Source organism: Triticum aestivum, chromosome 2A, assembly GCF_018294505.1.
Source record: "Triticum aestivum cultivar Chinese Spring chromosome 2A, IWGSC CS RefSeq v2.1, whole genome shotgun sequence".
Classification (NCBI taxonomy): Eukaryota; Viridiplantae; Streptophyta; class Magnoliopsida; order Poales; family Poaceae; genus Triticum; species Triticum aestivum.
In genome coordinates, this window is record NC_057797.1 from 358857175 (window position 1) to 358878917 (window position 21743).

A 21743-nucleotide genomic window follows, 5' to 3' on the forward strand; every position below is an offset into this window, starting at 1 on the left:
CGCCACCGTGGTGCGCCGCCACCCGCTCCTCCGCCTCTCTACTCCAGCGTCGCCTCTCCTCGCGGATCCGGTGGCCCCAAGGCCAGATCCGCCGGCCACCTTCCTCCCTGCAACTCCAACCGACGTCCCCGACGAACTCCGGCAAGTCTCCGACGAGCTCGCGCCCACCTCGGTTTGCGTACAAGAAGAACCCTAGATCTGGGAGGTCGTTTTTTTCCTCTAAGTCTTTTCCCGATAACTTTGATGCCCTTGCTCATTGCATCGTAACTCAATGACCGTAGCTCCATTTCATGCATATAAGATATCAAAATGTTCATTGGGAGATGCTCTCAAAATGTTCATTGGGAGATGCTCTTCATTTCATTACATTGTGTCATGCTTGTTTGTGGTCATCTTGATGCCCAAATCATTGATGCTTTATCAGAGTACGATGTTTTGTCATTTTTGTCACATTTGTTGTGTGCATCATATGGGCATGAGCTCTACATGTGTTTTGAACTATGCCATGCCATCTTTACATAGGTGCTTTCCATGCATTTTTTTGATCAATGTGGTGACTAGCACAAGCATGCAAACTAGGCTTCGTGATATTGCTGTTTCCAGGGACGTAGGATTTTTGCTAAGTCCTTGTTCTGCTGTTATTTTCATGCCATCTATACATGGTGCTACAGTGAGATCCATGCTTGTTTTGAGTTTCTTCACTAAGGATGTTTTGAACATATGGTTATGCTCTATCCATCCATGCCCTTGTTTGCAATTATGGAGTGCCCTACTATGTCTTAATCTTGCTCTACTTTTGCTATAAAATATTCCTGGCAGATTGTTTACATCTTAATCAATTTTCCCATGGTTGTTGTTAGTGATCCAAGCATTCTCTGAACTTGCTCTTACCGTGGTTAGCTTCATGAACATGTCATCGTGATGTTTCCATGCTTTGTTTTGTGATGCAAGGCTTTGTGATGAGTGATTTGAGCTCGCAAAGATGCCTTCATAACTCTGTTTATGCCATGCTCTGTTTTCTGCTAAGTGTGAAACTGTTAATAAAACTTGCTATGTTTACATGGGTGCCATCATATCTCAAGTGCCTTTTTGGCTCATGATCAGTAAGGGACTTTTGTGCTATGAATATAGTAGATTCATTCTATGCCTTGTTTTTCTATGATATTTTCCTGTAGCATGTTGTTTGCTTGCTCTGAACATTGCTTCCTGATGTTATTTCTGGCATGTTAGTATTTTCACCAAGTCTGTGAAGCTGATATTTATTGCACTTTTTCCATGCTTGTTTGAACCTACTCTTGTGGGATTTAGCCGTAGCTCATTGTTCATGTTTTGTCAAGAATGTTGAGTACATCACTTCCATGAGCTTTGTTACTATGTTGGAGTGCAGTAGCTTAGTTTCTTGTTGCATTCTAGATGGCCTCATGCTATTAATCGCAGAATTGTGCCATTCTTGTTTTGCTTGCCATTTGCAAACCGTGCATCCGTTTCCGGCGATCTTTATATCGATTTCGACCGAAATCATCTCATCTTTCCAGAGGCACACTTGGTTTGCCAAGTTGATGCCTTGTTCATTCTTTCTCTTCCGAAGCACGCATATGCATTGCGTATCATGTCTTGCATATCATGTCAAGTTTTGCATCATGTTGATTGTGCATTGCACCGTGATTGATTGTTGGTCCTTTGCTTCTGTTCTTGCTTTTGGTATAGCCGGGAGATGAGTACGTGATCGTGGAACCTCTTGAGTATGCTAACGAGGATCAAGCTTTCATCAACTCTGAGAACTTTGCAGGCAAGATGACCATACCCTCGAAATCACTTCTATCTTTGCTTGCTAGTTGTTCGCTCTATTGCTATGCCGCGTTACCTACCACTTGCTATATCATGCCTCCCATATTGCCATGTCAAGCCTCTAACCCACCTTTCCTAGCAAACCGTTGTTTGGCTGTGTTACCGCTTTTGCTCAGCCCCTCTTATAGCATTGCTAGTTGCAGGTGAAGATGAAGCTTGTTCGATGTTGGAACATGGATATTGTTGGGATATCATTATTATCTCTTATTTACTTTAATGCATCTATATACTTGGTAAACGTGGAAGGCTTGGCCTTATTCCTGGTGTTTTGTTCCACTCTTTACGCCCTAGTTTCTGTCATACCGGTGTTGTGTTCCTTGATTTTGCGTTCCTTACGCGGTTGGGTGTTATGGGAACCCCTTGACAGTTCGCTTTGAATAAAACTCCTCCAGCAAGGCCCAACCTTGGTTTTACCATTTGCCTACCTACCACCATATACCTTCCCTTAGGTTCTGCAGACTCAAGGGTCATCTTTAATTTAAACCCCCCAGGCCAGTGCTCCTCTGAATGCAGGTCCGAAACGGGCAGCCTGCGGGGCCACCTTGGGGCAACTCGAGGGTTGGTTTTACTCGTAGCTTGACCTATCCGGTGTGCCCTGAGAACGAGATACGTGCGACACCTATCGGAATTTGTCGGCACATCAGGCAGCTTTGCTGGTCTTGCTTTACCATGGTCGAAATGTCTTGTAACCGGGATTGTGAGACTGATCGGGTCTTCCCAGGAGAAGGAATATCCTTCGTTGACCGTGAGAGCTTGTGATGGGCTAAGTTGGGACACCCCTGCAGGGTTTTGAACTTTTGAATGTCGTGCCCGCGGTTATGGGCAGATGGGAATTTGTTAATATCCTGTTGTAGAGAACTTGACAGTTAACTTAATTAAAATGAATCAACCGCGTGTGTAGCCATGATGGTCTCTTTTCGGCGGAGTCCGGGTGAGAACACGGTCTCGTGTTATGCTTGAACGTAAGTAGCTTCAGGATCACTTCTTGATCACTTATAGTTTCTCGACCGTGTGTTGCTTCTCTTCTCGCTCTCTTTTGCATAAGTTAGCCACCATATATGCTTAGTGCTTTGCTGCAGCTCCACCTCACTACCTTTTCCTACCCATAAGCTTAAATAGTTTTGATCGCGAGGGTGTGAGATTGCTGAGTCCCCGTGAGTCACAGATACTTCCAAACAGATGCAGGTGCCGATGATGCCAGTGTAGGGGACGCTACCGAACTCAAGTGGGAGTTCGACGAGGATTCGGGCCGTTACCATGTTTCTTTTCCGGATGATCAATAGAGGGGCCCAGTTGGGACGATCGGGGATCTAGCATTTGGGGTTGTCTTTCTTTATTTTGGTTCCATAGTCGGACCTTTGATTGTACCTTGGATGATGTATGATATATTTATGTATTGTGTGAAGTGGCGATTGTAAGCCGACCCTTTATTCCTTCTTATTCAGTACATGGGATGTGTAAAGATTACCCCTCTTGCGACAGACCTACCATGCGGCTATGCCTCTAACTCGTGCCCCGACACGTGGGAGATATAGCTGCACTGTGGGTGTTACAGTATACTACTTGACACCCCTCTTGTGTGCATGCATAGGTATTGTCGGAACACTACAGACGACGAGGAGGAGTGCAAGCGTCAAGGAACAACTAAACCATCCGCGAGGGAAGCATGGAAGAGACGATGGAAGAAGACGGAGATAGCTCCCAGGACCAGGACATCCGGCCCTGGCCCAGACATCCGACCCCTGGAAGTGTCACCAGCAGCAAGGAGCCAGTGGCCAAGTCTACATGACCCGGACATCCGGCGTCCAGCCCGGACATCCGGCGCGTCCTGAGCCCCTGGACATCCGGCCTCCAGCCCGGAAATCTGGACCCCGCCATTCCAAAGAGCTGCAAGGCTGGACCCTGCTAGCACGTATATTCGGCCCCACCACCCGAACATCCGGTGTCCCGGAAAGGCCCGGACATTCGGCCCGACACCCAGACATCCGGCCCCCTGCCTACGTGCAACGCATCTGGGTCGTGGCCCATCTACCCCTTCACCCCTTAGACTATATATACTCCCCTCCACCTACGTTTTAGGGTCAGCAAAGTAGTAGCTCATTAGAGATAGAGCTTTGCTCATCAACATCGAATTTACTACACGAGAGAGACCACGGCCCCTCTTCGGAGAAGATCCCTTGGGCTTCAAGACCCCCCTCTGGGCGGCCCCATCAAGACCTCCTCATGGAGAAGAACCGGCTACCTTTGTATTTTCCTTTATTGATCGTGGATCGTGTGGTCTCTTATGTACTCGAGGATCTAGCATATGTGTGACTATTTCTTATTGGTTTTAGTGATTCTCTCGTGTTTCCCCTCGTGATTTCCTTTGTTTTCCCCCTCGTGTTCCTCGTGTTCTTCGCGAGATCCGCTCCTTTCCTCAAAGATCGGCCCCTAGGGTTCCTACCCTACATTAACATCCCTACAAAGTTCAATGGCTAAGCGACTCCGACACTATTCAAGTCGAGCATAGAGTGCAAGTCTCCTTCAAAATCGGAGCTTGCGAAGACACTTTGGAGTGTGTTGTTGTTCCAATGACCGTTTGCCACCTTCTTCTTGGTCGACCATGGAAATTTGATAGAGGTGTCATCCACAACGGCTGAACGAACCACTACATCTTCAAGTTGAAAAGAAAGGAGTACGTACTTCCCCCTATGTCTCCAAGCCAAGTGATCGCCGACAAGCAAGCCACCCATCATGGAGAGAATAGTGAGAGAGTGAACCACCAAAAAGAGAGTGAGCGCCACAAGCCCAAATTGAGTGCCTCCACAATGAGCGACAAGAAGAACTTAGTTCTATTTGCCACCAAAAGCGAGATAAGAGGAGTGTGTGAGAACCCATCTAGTGTCCTACACTATGTCCTTTTGTGCAATGACGAGGCACCACAAGATAACACCTCTCACACTCTACCTTTAGTGTTGTCTTCTCTTTTGCAAGAATTCCAAGATGTTTTCCCCGATGAGATACCTTCGGTACTACCTCCACTACAAGGCATCGAGCACCGCATTGACCTCATCCCCGGAGCACCTCTTCCAAACAAAGCTCCCTACCGCGTCAACCCCGAAGAAACCAAAGAAATACAAAGGCAAGTAAAACATCTCATAGACCATGGACATGTGCATGAAAGTTTGAGTCCTTCTGCCGTTCTGGTCATTCTTGTGCCAAAAAGAGACAGTAGCTTTCGCATGTGTTCCGATTGTAGACCTATCAATGCTATCACCGTTCGCTATAGGCACCCAATTCCATGCCTTGATGATATGCTTGATGTACTTAGTAGTGCCACTACAGGAAATAGCTAATTTGCCGTCAGGGGGCGTCTTTGCCGTCAGCTTTTTGTTGGGCAGACGGCAAAGAAAGGGTTTGCCGTCATCAGCAGACGCCAAAGAAACACTAACGGCAAAATAGACTTTGCCGTCTGCAAAAAAAACACAGACGACAAAGAGCTCACTTTGCCATCTGCAAGAAACTAGCCAGATGGCAAAGAATCTTTGCCGTCTGTGTTTATTTTGACAGACGGCAAAGAATCTTTGCCGTCTGTGTTTTTTTGGCAGACGACGAAGTGAGTTATTTGCCATCTGTGTTTTATTCTGCAGACGGCAAAGAAGAAGCACAGCACGCGGATCAATGACATGGCAAGATCTAAGACGTACATCCCCACCCACCAGGCCATCTGGACGCACACCCCACCCACCCATGATACACGCACCCCCAGGCAGCACCCACGCGCCCCACGCCCTGCCTCCCTTATCCCCATCCCGCACCGCACGTCTCTCTCGTTTCTCTCCTCTCTCTCGTTTCTATCCTTGATCCAAATCGAACACGCCAGCTGGCGCCCGCCACCACCTTGACCCCCACCTCCGCCAGCACCTCGTTCCCCGTTCCTGGCCTCGCCGGCCACCACTCCACCCGGCGGCCGCGGCCACTGCCCCCTTCACCCCCAGCGCCACCGGCCACGGCCGCTTGCCCTATCGCCACCGTAGGCCCGCCGGCGCCCACCACCACCTCGCTGGCAAGCCCCGGCCTCGCAGGCCGTCATCTCGCCCGTCGGCCCTGGCCTCGTTGCCCGCTAGCCCCGGCCTAGTCGCTCGTTGCCCCCGGCGGCCTCCGGGCCCTGTCGCTCGTCGCCCCCGGTGGCCTTCGGGCCCTGTCGCTCGTCGCCCCCGGCAGCCTCCTTGCCCCGTCGCCCTCGCCGGCCTCCAGCGGCCCCGGCCCCATCACCCCTGCAGGCCCCACCGGCCTCGACCCCTGGCACCGGCCTCGGCCTCGAGGAGCGGCCGCAGCTCCTCGGGCATCCATGGTGGCATCAGTGTGCTCTGTTTTTGGAGAAAGAAACGAGAAGGGAGAGGGGCGCGGCTGCTAGTTGTTGTTTCTCCAGCGACCACGGGCATAGGGGATGTTCGTAGGGGAGGTGTTGGCGTGGATTGAACTCAAAATGGCTGCACGTGCTGGACCTCGGGCTGCTATTGTGAAATATTCTGTGTAAATAGAGTAATGATGTATTCTGTTTTGCCTTGGATCACCAAGTGATGATGTATTCTTTGTAAATATAGTAATTTTGTATTGTGAAATTTGTTCATTCATCGTTGATTCGTCGAACAAAGTGTCGATGGATACTCTGGTGTTCATCTTGGTCCGTTTAGTTCCTTGTAGCCTATGCACTTGGATTGTTGTTCCAGATTATTTTAATAGACACAATTCTTTGTCGTCTGTGATTTTATGAGGCTGGCAGCAAAGGAGCTCTCCTTTTCCATCTGTTACTAAATCGGCTGACAGCAAACGAGCTTTTCTTTGCCGTCTGATATTAAATCGCTTGAGGGCAAAACATCAGTTTGGCTGACGGCAAAGACTTTGCCGTCTTCCTGATAAAAAGCTGACGGCAAAGTACTCTTTGCCGACTTAGTCTTTGCCGTCACTCTTTGCCGTCAGCTAGCTGACGACAAAATCTTTGCCGTATGTATTTCAGCCTTTGCCGTCTGTACTTGCTTGATGGCAAACTATCTGATTCCTGTAGTGGGTCAATATATTTTCCAAAATGGATCTCAAAAGTCGTTACTATCAAATCCGCATACAAGAGGGTGATGAATGGAAAACCGCTTTCAAAACAATGTTTGACTTGTATGAGTGGTTAGTCATGCCTATGGGTTTATCGGAAGCACCGGGTACTTTCATGTGTCTTATGAATTATGTGTTTCGCCCTTACATTGGTGAGTTTGTTGTGGTCTACTTCGATGATATCCTTGTTTATAGCAAATCTCTTAAAGATCATGTAACCCATGTTCGAACCGTTTTGCAAACTCTTCGAAAAGAGTGTCTTTATACTAACATGGAAAAATGCCTTTTTGGCGTTGATAAGCTTGTTTTCTTGGGTTTTGTTGTTTCCTCTAAGGGTGTTCATGTTGATGACTCTAAGATCAATGCTATTAAAATTTGGCCACAACCAACCAACTTGCATCAAGTGCGTAGCTTCCTCGGTTTAGCCAGTTTCTACCGTAGATTTGTGAAGGACTTTAGCACCATTGCTTCACCTTTGCATGCTTTGAGCAAGAAAATTGGGCCTTTTGTTTGGGGACCATCCCAAGATACCGCTTTCAATGAGCTTAAGAATTTTCTTACTCATCCTCCCGTGCTTGCATTACCCAACTTTGACAAGCCCTTTGAGATTCATTCCGATGCTAGTGGTAATGGCATAGGAGGTGTGTTAACGCAAGAGAAGCGCCCCATAGCTTACTTTAGTGAGAAAATTTCTGGAGCGCAACTCAATTACCCCATCTATGACAAAGAGTTATATGCCTTAGTGCGAGTTTTGCATGAATGGGAACACTATCTTCGCCCGCGTTAATTTATCATTCATACCGATCACGAAACGCTTAAATACCTTAAGGTTCAAACTAAGTTGAACAAGCACATGCTAAATGGAGTGAATTCATTGAGTCTTTTCCTTATGTCTTCAAGTACATCAAAGGTAAGGAAAATGTTGTGGAGGACACTCTTTCCTGCATATGCATGCTTGTTAATCAACTTGAATTGGATGTCATTGGCTTTGAGCACATAAAAGACTTGTATGTGCATGATCCCACTTTTGCTATTCCTTATGCGAAATGTTTGACACATACATCTTGGGAACGCTATTACATCAAAGAGGGATATCTTATGAGAGCTAACAAACTTTGCATCCCCGAGTCTTCTCTTCGTTTGTTGCTTTTGCAGGAATCTCATGGAGGAGGACTAATGGGACATTTTGGACGCGACAAGACTTTCGCTACGCTCTCCAAGAACTACTAATGGCCCAAGATGTTTCGCGACGTCAACCGCTTCACCAACCGATGATATACATGTCGCAAAGCTAAGTCTAAAGCCCAATCCCATGGCCTTTACGTGCCTCTCCCAATTCGATATCAACCATGGGAAGATATTAGCATGGATTTTGTACTTGGATTGCCTAGAACTAGAAATGGAAAGGATTCGGTATTTGTTGTTGTGTACTGATTCTCTAAGATGGCACATTTCATTCCTTGCAACAAGATAGGCGATGCTTCACATGTTGCCAATCTCTTTTGTAGGGAAATCTTATGACTACATGGAGTGCCAAAGATGATTGTCTCGGACCGCGACGTCAAGTTCTTGAGTTACTTTTGGAAGACCCTATGCGCCAAGCTCGGAATCAAGCTACTCTTCTCCACGGTGTACCAACCACAAACCGATGGACAAACGGAGGTGACCAACCGCACACTCTCCGCTCTACTCCGAGTGCTAATCAAGAAGAACATCAAGGAGTGGGATAAGTGTCTACCTATTGCCGAGTTCACCTGCAACCGCGCAAGACACTCAACTACCGGCAAGTCCCCCTTCGAGGTTGTCTGTGGATTCAACCCATTGTCCCCTTTGTTCATTCTCCCTCTACCACTACAAGAGTGCATCAATATGGACACAAGTGCATGTGTGAACCATCTCAAGAAGGTGCATGAAGATACAAGGCACACCATCGAGCGCCAAGTACAATGACTTGCGACCAAGCTCAACATCAACAAGCACCCCATGGTGTTCAACATTGGAGATCTTGTGTGGCTACACCTTCGCAAGGACCGCTTCCCCAATGATCGCAAGTCCAAACTTAGACCACGAGCGGATGGACCCTACAAGATGCTTGAACGCTACAACAACAACGCCTACAAGATCGACATTCCACGCGACAAGTACTCCATGAGCGACATCTTCAATGTCAAGGATCTCTCGCCCTACCATGGTGATGAGGATTTTGATCCGAGGTCGGATCTTCATCATGGAAGGGGAGATGATGCGAAGCATCCTATGGTCATCCCCATGGACCTACCATCGTCTCACGAAGTGCCAAGAGGACCTATGACTCGAGCTAGAGCTAGAGCTCTTGAGACCGAGGTGACTTCTCTCCTTTGTGATATTACATATGATCCTCTCGAGACATGGCTACTAGCTAAGTCTGAGATGTTGTGCATGATTAGGTACCAAGAGGACCCTCCCAAAGATGCCCGTGAAGAGGAAAAAGTCGCCAAGTCCGTGGATGAAGAGGAACGCCGAAAGGAGAAGAAGGCAGCTCCAGGGCCCGGACATCCGGCCCCGAGCCCGGACATCCGGCCGCTGGTGACATCAACTACAACAGCATTCCAGTCGTCGAGCATCTATAGGCCATGGACATCCGGCCCCAGCCCGGACAAACAGCCTGGCCTAGAAATCAAGCCCCAACGCCCGGATATCCGGACAAGCTGAAAACAGAGGACATAAGAGAATCCCCGTCAGCCCAGACATCCGGCCCCAGCCCCGGACATCCGGCTCCTCCCGAAGGCCCGGACAGCCGGCCCGACGCCCGGATGTCCGGCCCCGTCTGTCTGCGCATAGTAAAGGGCAGAGGCCCATGTACCCTTTCGCCCCCTAAACTATGTATACTCTCCTCCTACGTACATTTTAGGGTTAGCATTGTGTTAGCTCATTTGTGAGATAGAGCTTCGCTCATCCATTCGGATCTACTCCACAAGAGAGACCGCGGCCCCTCTTCGGAGAAGATCCCTTTGGATTCAAGACCTCCTTGCGGAGAAGACCATCAAGACCTCCTCACGGAGAAGATCGGTTACCATTTGTATCGTCCCTTGTCGACCGTGGATCTTGTATCTTCTTTTGTGTTCATGGATCTAACACACATGTGACTTAATCTTGTTGGTTTGACTATTTCTCTTTGTGACCCTTTGTGATTTCCCCTCGTGTTTCTCCTCGTGTTCTTCGTGCTCATCATGGGATCCGCTCCTTTCGCGAAAGATCGCCCCCTAGGGTTTTCACCCTACATCAATTCTACTCTTGCTCATGAGATTGCCCACATGGCATTGTCACATATATTTGGAGATTTTGACATATTTCTTGTGAAGCATGCTTGTCTTACCTCTTTGCACTATCTATCTAGTGCCATGAATATAGCCATTATTGCATCATATTATTCATGCACTTGTGCTACTAATGTTTGTGTGCAAAATAAGAGAACCATCATGATGGATGATATGTTTATCTACCATGCGCATACGTTCTTTGTTTTGTTGTGTGCATGTGTAGGATACTTGGACTTTGTGTCGACTTCCACTTCATGTGAGTCAACCATTCGAGCTCTTGAGAGTGAGCCTCATACATTCGACCACGACTCGCTTCTACACCACCTTTCCTACCACTTCGGCAACGTGAAGAATGCACAAGGACACGCCTTCAAGGTGGCATCTTTCTTGAGCATGGATATTGCGGATCATACTACTTGTTTTGCTTGTACCATGAGACTTATTGTTCATCTTGGACCACTTGATTGCACACTTGTTAGAGATCTTACTTCGACTTGTCATTTTCACAATTCCATGCATCATGATATATATGCCTTGTGTGTTGCATCCAATTCTTGGATTACTTGCTCCTCTCATATGTTTGCTTGCAAGTTGCAACAATGTCATCACTTCACATATGCCATGTCCCATTGGTTGCTACATGCTTGCCTTGATTGCCTCACACATGATGAACAATTTATCTTTCCATTGTGTTGAGTGCCACACGATATTCACTACACCCTATGCACATTATGCTTGGATTGTCTTGCACTTGTCCCATGTGTTTAGACACTTCATTTTACGTGGTGTTGTGAATGATTCCTATGCCTACCATAAACCATTTGTCGAGTGATTTATGCATGATTGATATGACCTTGAGGTTGATGCTTCTTCTCTTGATACACATATTTGCATCACTACCTCACATTTACATGCTTGTTTCCATAATATCCTTCTTTGTTCTCAATTTATGTGCTCACATGCCATGTCACAATCCCTTGTCACACCATATGCTATGCTTCATGACGACACTTGTTGGGTGAATCACCTCTTGAATGCTTGGTTTTGTAGTAACGCTAACCACATTTGTTTTCCAAGTGTTTATTATTCTTGCTCCTATTGAAGGAATCACTAGATAGTGCGACATTGGAGAGTGTCCATTTCGACCTTCAAGATGACAAGTACTTGGTGAACGTCCACTTCTACACTGCGAAGCCATCTCTTCCCATGGAGTTTTGGTTTTTGATCAAAGGTCGGATCTTTCCCAAGGGGGGGGGATATGATGCGGAGCATCCTATGGACATCACCATATCAAGAGTCCGTTTGGCGAGTGACACATGTGACATCTACTTAACATACACAAAGGTGAATCATCTCCTTTACACGTGCTCACTTGACCCTTCGAGGATGGTATACTACTTGACCGTTCTCCCATGTGCATGCATAGGTATTGTTGGAGCACTACGGACGATGAGGAGGAGTGCGAGCGCAAGTGTACAACTACACCATCCACGAGGGAAGCATGGAGCGGCGACGGAAGAAGACAGAGCTGCAGAGTCTATAGTGGTCGGACGTCCGACGTGCCACCGGACGTCCGACACACTACAGCGCCAAGACGACTGGCGTCCACTAGACATCCGACACACCCAAGACCAGCCACAGACCGAGCCCAGCGACCAGACGACCGACGCCGACCGGACGTCTGGTGCCACCTGTCCCAAGAAGAATCAGCAGATGTCTGACCCGCGCCGGATGTCTGGACCGTCCTGAGCCACCGGACGACTGACCCCCACCGGTCGTCCGGTACCTGCCTATGCGCAGCCAGTCCTTTGGCCTTGTATCTCTCTCCCACTTACCCCTTCATGGGTTTGACTATAAATAGACCACCTCCACCTCCTTTCTAGGGTTAGCGTTGTGCTAGCTCATATCTGAGATAGTGCTTCGCTCATCCATCTGGATCTACTCCATTGCGAGGGACCGACACCTCTTCGGAGAAGATCCACCTTGGATTCAAGACCCCCTTGGGTGGCCCCTTCAAGACCTCCTCATGGAGATGAACCTTACCTTGTATCTTTCCTTTTTTTGTTCATGTACCTTGTGGATCTTGTGTGTTTGATTGTCTAGTGGATGTGTGATTGGACTTGTTCTTGAGTGTTTCCCCTTGTGTTTTCTCTCCAATCTTCCCCGTGTTCATCGTGTTCCTCGAGGGAACCCACTCCAATCGCGAAAGATCGGCCTATGTCGGGTTAGCCCCGCATCACGTTTAATCTCTCTCTCTCTCTCTCATGATCTATATCATGGGCTTTGTGATGAGGACATCAATACTGATGCGGAGCATCCCATGATCATCCCCGTGGGCGCATCTACACCTCCAACGACACCACTTGGACCAATGACAAGATCCCGAGCGAAGGCTATCGAAGATAAGGTGAACTCACTCCTCTCCGAACTTCCACTTTCTATGCATGAGACTTGGCTACTACCTCAAATGGAAACCCTATGTGTGATCAGGTGCTTGGAGGAAAACCATAGACCAACTACACTCAACGGACAAGACGGTGAGGACGCCAAGCTCAATGGACCAGAAGAAGGACTGCTCGAAACTCCCAGGCTCCAGACGACCAGTGAGCTACGGACGTCTTACGATCTCCAGGCACCGGACGACCGGCACACCCACACCCTAGCCGAATCTATGGATTTCCGAAGCCCCCCGGACGACCGATGCCCCGGACGTCCGACCCTGACCGGACTTCCGACCAAAGCCCACGCGAGCCGAATCTACGGACGTCTGATGAGCACCGGACGTCGGGACCCTCGCGAGCCTCCGGACGTCCGCACCCTCGCGGGCCTCCGGACGACCGGTAACTCCCGGACGTCTGACGCATGTGTGATGTTTGTGTGTTGGGCTACAACCCATGTACCCCTTCAACCTCTAAGACTATATATATATATACCTTCTCCTCCTCTTTTCTAGGGTTAGCAAAGGATTAGCTCATATTTGGTGTGAGAGCTTTGCTCATCCACTTGGTTACCTTCTCCTCGGAGATGGCGCCTCCTCGGAGAAGACCCCCAAGCGGATTCAAGATCCCTTTACGGAGAAGATCGTGCTACTTGTATCGTCCTTAGTTGACCGTGGATCGTTTGATCTCTTATCTACTCGAGGATCTAGCATATGCGTGACTATTTCTTGTTGGTTTAGTGTTTCTCTCGTGTTTTCCCTTGTGTTTCCCCACGTGTTTCCACTCGCGCTCTTCGTGTTCATCGCGGGATCCGCTCCTTTCGTGAAAGATTGGCCCCTAGGGTTCCTACCCTACATCATCTTGGTATCAGAGCCACGCTGATCACGATTTTGGAGCCTCCCCGTTGTATTTCTATCCTTGTTTTGGTTGATTTTGTTCCTAATTCAAAATATCCCCACAAAAATAGCCCCAATTGTTTTTGTGATTTGTTAGTGTGATGAAATTTTGTTGGATTTTATCCGTGGATTTGCTTTTCCTTGAGTGGATCTAACTTTTCCCTTTCGTCTCCACCTTTCCCATCCACGAAATCGCCCAGATTCGACGAATTTCGTCCTCCACTTCACGAACCCTAGTTGTTCTTCCCGTGCCCGATTTTCGCCCAGGCACCGGACGTCCGTCGACCGTATGACTGTAAACCCTCGGACGTCCGGCGTTCCCTGACGAAACCGAATTTTTTCAGTTTGGTCTCCACCACTGCCACACCTCCGCATACGCACTGCCACCACCTCTACACCATCACCACATCCGCATAGCACCTCCATTGCTTACCCGTTTCGCACTCTGACTCGTTATGCAACTTTGTGCTTTGAGAATTTCAGTTGTGGTTTTGTGTCCTATTGTGTTTCAGCTATTTAGGTACGGTTTGACATCAACATCACCGCCGTTCATCTTCACCACGGACGCGTCATCGACAACAACCACAACACCATTTTGACACCATACCGTAAGCGAGAACGGTAACATCATCTTGGTATTGGATACATCATTCTTGCCATTACATTGATAGCCATCATAGCCATTCTCCTTTGCATCGCTTACCCATCGAGACTAGCCGTTGAGTATTGCCGGCAACGTGACTTGTGCACATTAGTGATCATACATCCCATAGCATACATGATATAGGGTGGAACCCTATACGGCTGATCTTTCACGAAAGGTGCGGATCCCCGCGATGAACACGAAGAACACGAGGGGGGAAACGAGGGGAAACATGAGGGAAACACTAAAACCAACAAGAATGATCACACATGTGCTAGATCCTCGAAACATAAAGAGATACAAGATCCAAATCCAACAAAACGCTATGCAGACTCAAAACGCAAGGAGGTAGTCTATGAAATCGGAGACAAAGCATATCTACGAGTGTCACCTGTCACCTCTGCGAGGAGTTAAATGTTTTGGAGTTAAGGGAAAGTTATCCCTGAGATTTGTAGGCCCATACCGTGTTTTGGAACGCATGGGAGAAGTAGCCCACAAGTTGGAGTTAACCGAAGGGCTGTCAGGAGTTCATGATGTGTTTCACGTTTCCCAGTTGAAAAAGTGCCATGCAGAGATGGCTGATATTCCTCTGAGAGATACAGTGCCCCTGGAAGAAATTCAGTTGGATAGTGATTTGACCTATGAGGAGAAACCTGTCAAAATTCTTGAGTTTGCTAGTCGAGTAACTCGCGGCAAAGTTATCCAGTTTTGCAAAGTTCAGTGGAGCCACCATACTAAGGATGAAGCCACCTGGGAGCGAGAGGATGATCTACGCAAAGACCACCCACACCTATTTGTAGCCAACCTGAATCTCGAGGACGAGATTCATCTTAAGGGGGGTAGGTTTGTAACATCCCAAATTTTCAATTTTGAATGTTATACATAGGTCATCCATGCATATCATATTTTATTGCATTTCGTGTTGCGATCCTCGAAATTCTAAGAAACTCAAGGACCCACGGAAAGAGTTGGGGATTTCACATTTTTCATATTTAAATTTTTTTCAAATATCAAAACAAGGATCATTTGGTTTTAACTATTTTTCCTCTCCAAAAATATTTCATATTAAAATATATGAGAGGAGATAATATGGCTTCTCCAAAATGAATGAAATATTGGAAGAAAAATACTAAAATCAAATGAATAATTTTATTGGAATTTTATTTCAATTTTATTTGCATTAGTTACAATCCTCAAACACTACATGATTAGGATGTGATTAACTTGTGGGTACTGGGAAGTAGATGATGAGGTAGAACCTATTACATGTTTAATTATCAAACCCTTAGGAGTTACTTCTACATTATGCTTATATTGCCATGCTATGCTTGTAGACGTGGTTTGGGTTTGAGTGTATCCATGACAGATGTGAGTTGTTAATTAATGCTTCAACTTACGGTGGCAACTTTAATACACATCTGGGTGGATTAATTGTGGGCACCTGGAGAATCCAGTGTTGTCCTAGGATGTCCTGGAGTACCCGTGTGATCATCCTACGGTCCGCCACCCAAGCTCAAAGGGATCATAAGATTATTCATGCTAGAAACTTCCATGTGCAGCCACAAGCCATTATGGGCTCTGGCATAGTTGAGTATGTCTTGTGACCTCTTTCAGTCATAGGCTAGCAGATGTAGAGGGAAAGTAGGTGTAACTGTCTACCTAGAGTAAAGAGTTAATTCTTCTGAAAGACTGTGTCTCGGTCATCCATTTCTCAAACACCATGTAGTGCAAGAAATCCAATGGAGGAGATCGAGTCTTGTGGGGAAAAGTGCGCAAACCTCTGCAGAGTGTACAAACTAATCATGGTTTGCCGTGTCCCCAGTTATGGACAACTTGAATATCTCGTACTTGAATTATTGGTTTGATCTCATCACTCTAATTTAATTTGTTGGGATTTTAATTACTACTTTAATTGGGATTTTAGTTGGAGGAACCTTCTCAATGATGTTTCAAACACCATGATAGTTAAATAAAATTTATTCCTTTGTTGTAGGGAAAAACTGGCTTTTCGCAAAACATTACAACCATAGAGCCTCCACCAGCCATATATGCATGTAGTGATAGCATTTATCTGTTCATTGCTCTATCGTGTTATATTGCCAGCATATTCCATGTGCTGACCCGTTACGGGCTGCAACATATCATGTTGCATACTTTTCACATGAGTAAGGTGCGCTAGGTCGTTGTCATGCACTCAGCTATGCCGTTGGAGTTGATGGACTCACTTTATCTTCCAAGCCTTCCGTTGTTATCTTATTTAGATGGCCTTAAGCCAAATTTATTGTATTAAGTTCTCTCTTGAGACATTCGATGTAATAAGTGTGTGATTGCTACTCTGTTATAAATCCATTCAAGTACTATGTGTGTTAGCATTACCGATCTAGGGATGACACTAAAGCACAGAGTCTTGACCGTCTGAGGTCGGGTCGCTACATTGTATTGCTTGGTCTACTTGTTGCATTGCAAATTGCGAATCTTTTCCAACATTATTGAAGCTCACTAACAATTGCATAAAATTTTGTGCCACTATCCTAACCGAGCTCCACCAAAAGCTTTTACTTGTGTAGGTGTGAGAAACCGACAAGAATTGGTACCAATTGTGCTATTTCCTTGTTCCACATTGGAGTGATCATTGATCCACCTTCAACTTCGGTCAAGGTACATTTGGTATACATTCTTATCTTTCTCCCACTCACATATTTCTCTTGGAATGATGGATAGGCCAAGTGCTTCTACCAACCCACTCTTCATTGGGCAAGACGACGACATGAACTCCTACGTCATAAAGAGCCACCTCTTTGGTGCACAACGTGCTTTACATCAAGAGCAACAAGCAATGAGTGAACACATCGACAACCTCGCCAACGACTTGCATCGAACCTCATCGAGCTAGTGCATCAAGCTACCAAACTGGAACGCCAAGTGCAAGATGATTACTTCTATGCCAAGTTCTCATCCAAGTCATAGGGTTTCTCCAACCCCAAGCTTCAATGACTCCAACACCGCCTTCGTCAACAAAGCCTTCTACAAGCTAGACAAGTCGAGTTATAAGAAAGCTTCGTCAACCCCAAGTCATCTTTCTACAACGAGCAACTTCAAGACGAGAGCTTCATCATCATCTACCCCAACCGATGAGACCGTCAAGATGAGTTCCTTCAAATGCTTCACATGCGGAGGCCGAGGCCACAAGTCCTATGAGTGCACCACCAAGCGGACCATGATCCTCAAGGACGACTGTACTTATGACTCGATGAGTGAAGGAGAAATGGAAGCCCTTGAGCAAGTGCCATACACCGGCAAGTGAACGAAGAAGACACCTATCAAGTCTTTTGTGATGAAGATTTAAGTCCCGCTCTTGTTGTATCCAAGGTCTTGACTCTCCAACATCACCAAGAAGAGAACCAAAGATGCCACATCTTTCATACCAAGGCCGGCATCAATGGAAGGTCCGTCAAGGTCATCACCGATGGAGGGAGTTTTCAGAACTTAGCAAGTGAAGAACTTTGCTCCAAGATCCAATTGCCCAAGACAAAGCACCCACATCCCTACAAAGTTCAATGGCTTAGCGACTCCGACACTATCCAAGTCGAGCATCGAGTACAAGTTTCCTTCAAAATTGGCGCCTACGAAGACACTTTGGAGTGTGACGTCGTTCCAATGACTGTTTTCCACCTTCTTCTTGGACGCCCAGGGCAATTTGATAGAGGTGTCATCCACAACGGCCGAACGAACCACTACATCTTCAAGATGGATGGAAAGGAGTATGTACTTCTCCCTATGTCTCCAAGCCAACTGATCACCGACAATCAAGCCACCCATCATGGAGAGAATAGTGAGAGAGCGAGCCACCAAAAAGAGAGTGAGCGCCACAAGCCCAAATCGAGTGCCTCCACGATGAGCGAAAAGGAGAACCTAGTTCTATTTGCAACTGAACGTGAGATAAAAGAAGTGTGTGAGAACCCATCTAGTGTGATACACTACATCCTTTTGTGCAAGGATGACACACCACAAGCTAACACCTCTCACACTCTACCTTTAGTGTTGTCTTCTCTTTTGCAGGAATTCCAAGATGTTTTCCCCGACAAGCTACCTCCAGGACTACCTCCACTAGGAGGCATCGAGCACCGCATCGACCTCATCCCCGGAGCACCTCTTCCGAACAAAGCTCCCTACCGCGTCAACCCCGAAGAAAACAAAGAAATACAAAGGCAAGTAAAACATCTCATAGACCATGGACATGTGCGTGAAAGTTTGATTCCTTGTGTCGTTCCTGTCATTCTTATGCCAAAACGAGACAGTAGCTTTCACATGAGTTCCGATTGTAGACCTATCAATGCTATCATCGTTCGCTATCGGTATACCATTCCACGCCTTGATGAACTTAGTGGTGCCACTATATTTTCCGAGATTGCTATTAAAAGTGGTTACTATCAAGTCCGCATACAAGAGGGTGATGAAGGGAAAACCGCTTTCAAAACATAGTTTGGTTTGTATGACTGGTTAGTCATGCCTATGGGTTTATCGGAAGCACCAGGTCCTTTCATGCGTCTTATGAATCATGTCTTTCGCCCTTACATTGGTGAGTTTGTTATGGTCTACTTCGATGATATCCTTGTTTATAGGAAATCTCTTAAAGATCATGTCACCCATGTCCGAACCGTTTTGCAAACTCTTCAAAAAGCGCGTCTCTATGCTAACATGGAAAAGTGCCTTTTTGGCGTTGATAAGCCCGTTTTCTTGGGTTTTGTTGTTTCCCCTAAGGGTGTTCATGTTGATGACTCTAAGATCAATGCTATCAAAACTTGGCCACAACCAACCAATTTGCAACAAGTGCGTAGCTTCCTTGGTTTAGCCGGTTTCTACTGTAGATTCGTGAAGGACTTTAGCACCATTGCTTCACCTTTGCATGCTTTGAGCAAGAAAAATGTGCCTTTTGTTTGGGGACCATCCCAAGACACCGCTTTCAATGAGCTTAAGAATTTGCTTACTCATGCTCCCATGCTTGCATTACCCAACTTCGACAAACCCTTTGAGATTCATTGTGATGCTAGCAGTAATGGCATAGGAGGTGTGTTAACGCAAGAGAAGTGCCCCATAGCTTACTTTATTGAGAAACTTTCCGGAGCACAACTCAATTACCCCATATATGACAAAGAGTTATATTCTTTACCGCTAGCATTGGTCCAAGAAAGCGTATAACTCTTTGTCATAGATGGGGTAATTGAGTTGCGCTGCGGAAAGTTTGTCACTAAAGTAAGCTACGTGGCGCTTCTCTTGCGTTAACACACCTCCTATGCCATTACCACTAGCATCACAATGAATCTCAAAGGGTTTGTAAAAGTTGGGTAATGCAAGCACGGGAGCATGAGTAAGCAAATTCTTAAGCTCATTGAAAGCGGTATCTTGCGATGGTCCCCAAACAAAGGGTGCATTCTTCTTGCTCGAAGCATGCAAAGTTGAACCAATGGTGCTAAAGTCCTTCACAAATCTATGGTAGAAACCGGCAAAACCAAGGAAGATACGCACTTTTTGCAAGTTGGTTGGTTGTGGCCAAGTTTAAATAGCATTTATCCTAGAGTCATCAACATGAACACCCTTAGAGGAAACAACAAAACCCAAGAAAACGAGCTTATCAACGCCAAAAAGGCACTTTTCCATGTTAGCATAGAGACACTCTTTTCGAAGAGTTTGCAAAACGGTTCGGACATGGGTGACATGATCTTTAAGAGATTTGCTATAAACAAGGATATCATCGAAGTGGACCACAACAAACTCGCCAATGTAAGGGCGAAAGACATGATTCATAAGATGCATAAAAGTACCAGGTGCTTTTGATAGACCCATAGGCATGACAAACCACTCATACAAACCAAACATTGTTTTGAAAGCGGTTTTCCATTCATCACCCTCTTGTATGCGGATTTGATAGTAACCACTTTCAAGATCAATTTTAGAAAATATAGTGGCACCACTAAGTTCATCAAGCATATCGTCAAGGCGTGGAATGGGATACCTATAGCGAACGGTGATAGCATTTATAGGTCTACAATCGGAGCACATGCAAAAGCTACCATCTCTTTTTGGCACAAGAATGACCGGAACGGCAGAAGGACTCAAACTTTCACGCACATGTCCTTGGTCTATGAGATGTTTAACTTGCCTTTGTATTTCTTTGGTTTCTTCTGGCTTGAGGCGGCAGGAGCTTTGTTCGAAAGAGGTTCTCTGGGCATGAGGTCGATGCGGTGCTCAATGCCTCGTAATGGAGGTAGTCCCGGAGGTATCTCGTCGGGGAAAACATCTTGGAACTCCTGCAAAAGAGAATACTACACTAAAGGTAGATCATGAGAGTTGTTAGCTTTTGGTGCCTCGTCCTTGCAAAAAGGGACGTAGTGTAGTACACTTGTTGGGTTCTCACACACTTCTCTTATCTCACTTTTGGTGGCAAATAGAACTAAGTTCGTCTTTTCTCTCATCGTGGAGGACCTCGATTTGGGCTTGTGGCGCTCACTCTCTTTTGGGTGGTTCGCTCTCTCACTATTCTCTCCATGATGGGTGGCTTGCTTCTCGGTGATCACTTGGCTTGGAGACATAGGGCGAAGTACGTTCTCCTTTCCTTTCATCTTGAAGATGTAGTGGTTCATTCGGCCTTCGTGGATGACACCTCTATCGAATTGCCATGGTCGACCAAGAAGAAGGTGGCAAACGGTCATTGGAACGACATCACACTCCAAAGAGTCTTTGTAAGTGCCGATTTTGAAGGAGACTTGCACTCTATGCTCGACTTGAATAGTGCCGAAGTCGCTTAGCCATTTAACTTTGTAGGGATGTGGGTGCTTCGTCTTGGGAAATTGGAGCTTGGAGCAAAGTTCTTCACTTGCTAAGTTATGACAACTCCCTCCATCGATGATGACCTTGACGGACCTTCCATTGATGCCGGCCGTGGTATGTAAGATATGGCATCTTTGGTCTTCTTCTTTGTGATGTTGAAGAGTCAAGACCTTGGAGACAACTACAGCGGGACTTGAATCTTCATCGCAAAAGACTTGTTCATCCTCATCGTTCACTTGCCGGTGCATGGTGACTTTCTCAAGTGCTTCCGTTTCTCCTTCGCTCAAGGAGTCGTATGTACCATCGTCGTTGAGGATCATGGTTCGCTTGTTGGTACACTCAAAGGACTTGTGGCCTCGGCCTCCGCATGTGAAGCATTTGAAGGAACTGGTCTTGACGATCTAATCGGTTGGGGTAGATGATGATGAAGCTCTCGGCTTGAAGTTGCTCGTAGTAGGATGACTTGGAGTAGTCGAAGTTTTCTTGTAACTCGGCTTGTTGACATTGCTTGTAGAAGGCTTGGTTGAGGTAGACGGTGGTGGAGTCATTGAAGCTTTGGTGTAGGACAAACCATAGGACTTGGATGAGAACTTGGCATACTTGAAGTCTTCTTGCACTTGACGTTCCGCTTTGGTAGCTTGATGCACTAGCTAGATGAGGTTCGAGTATGGTTGGAAGTCAGCGATCTTCTTGATAGGATGAT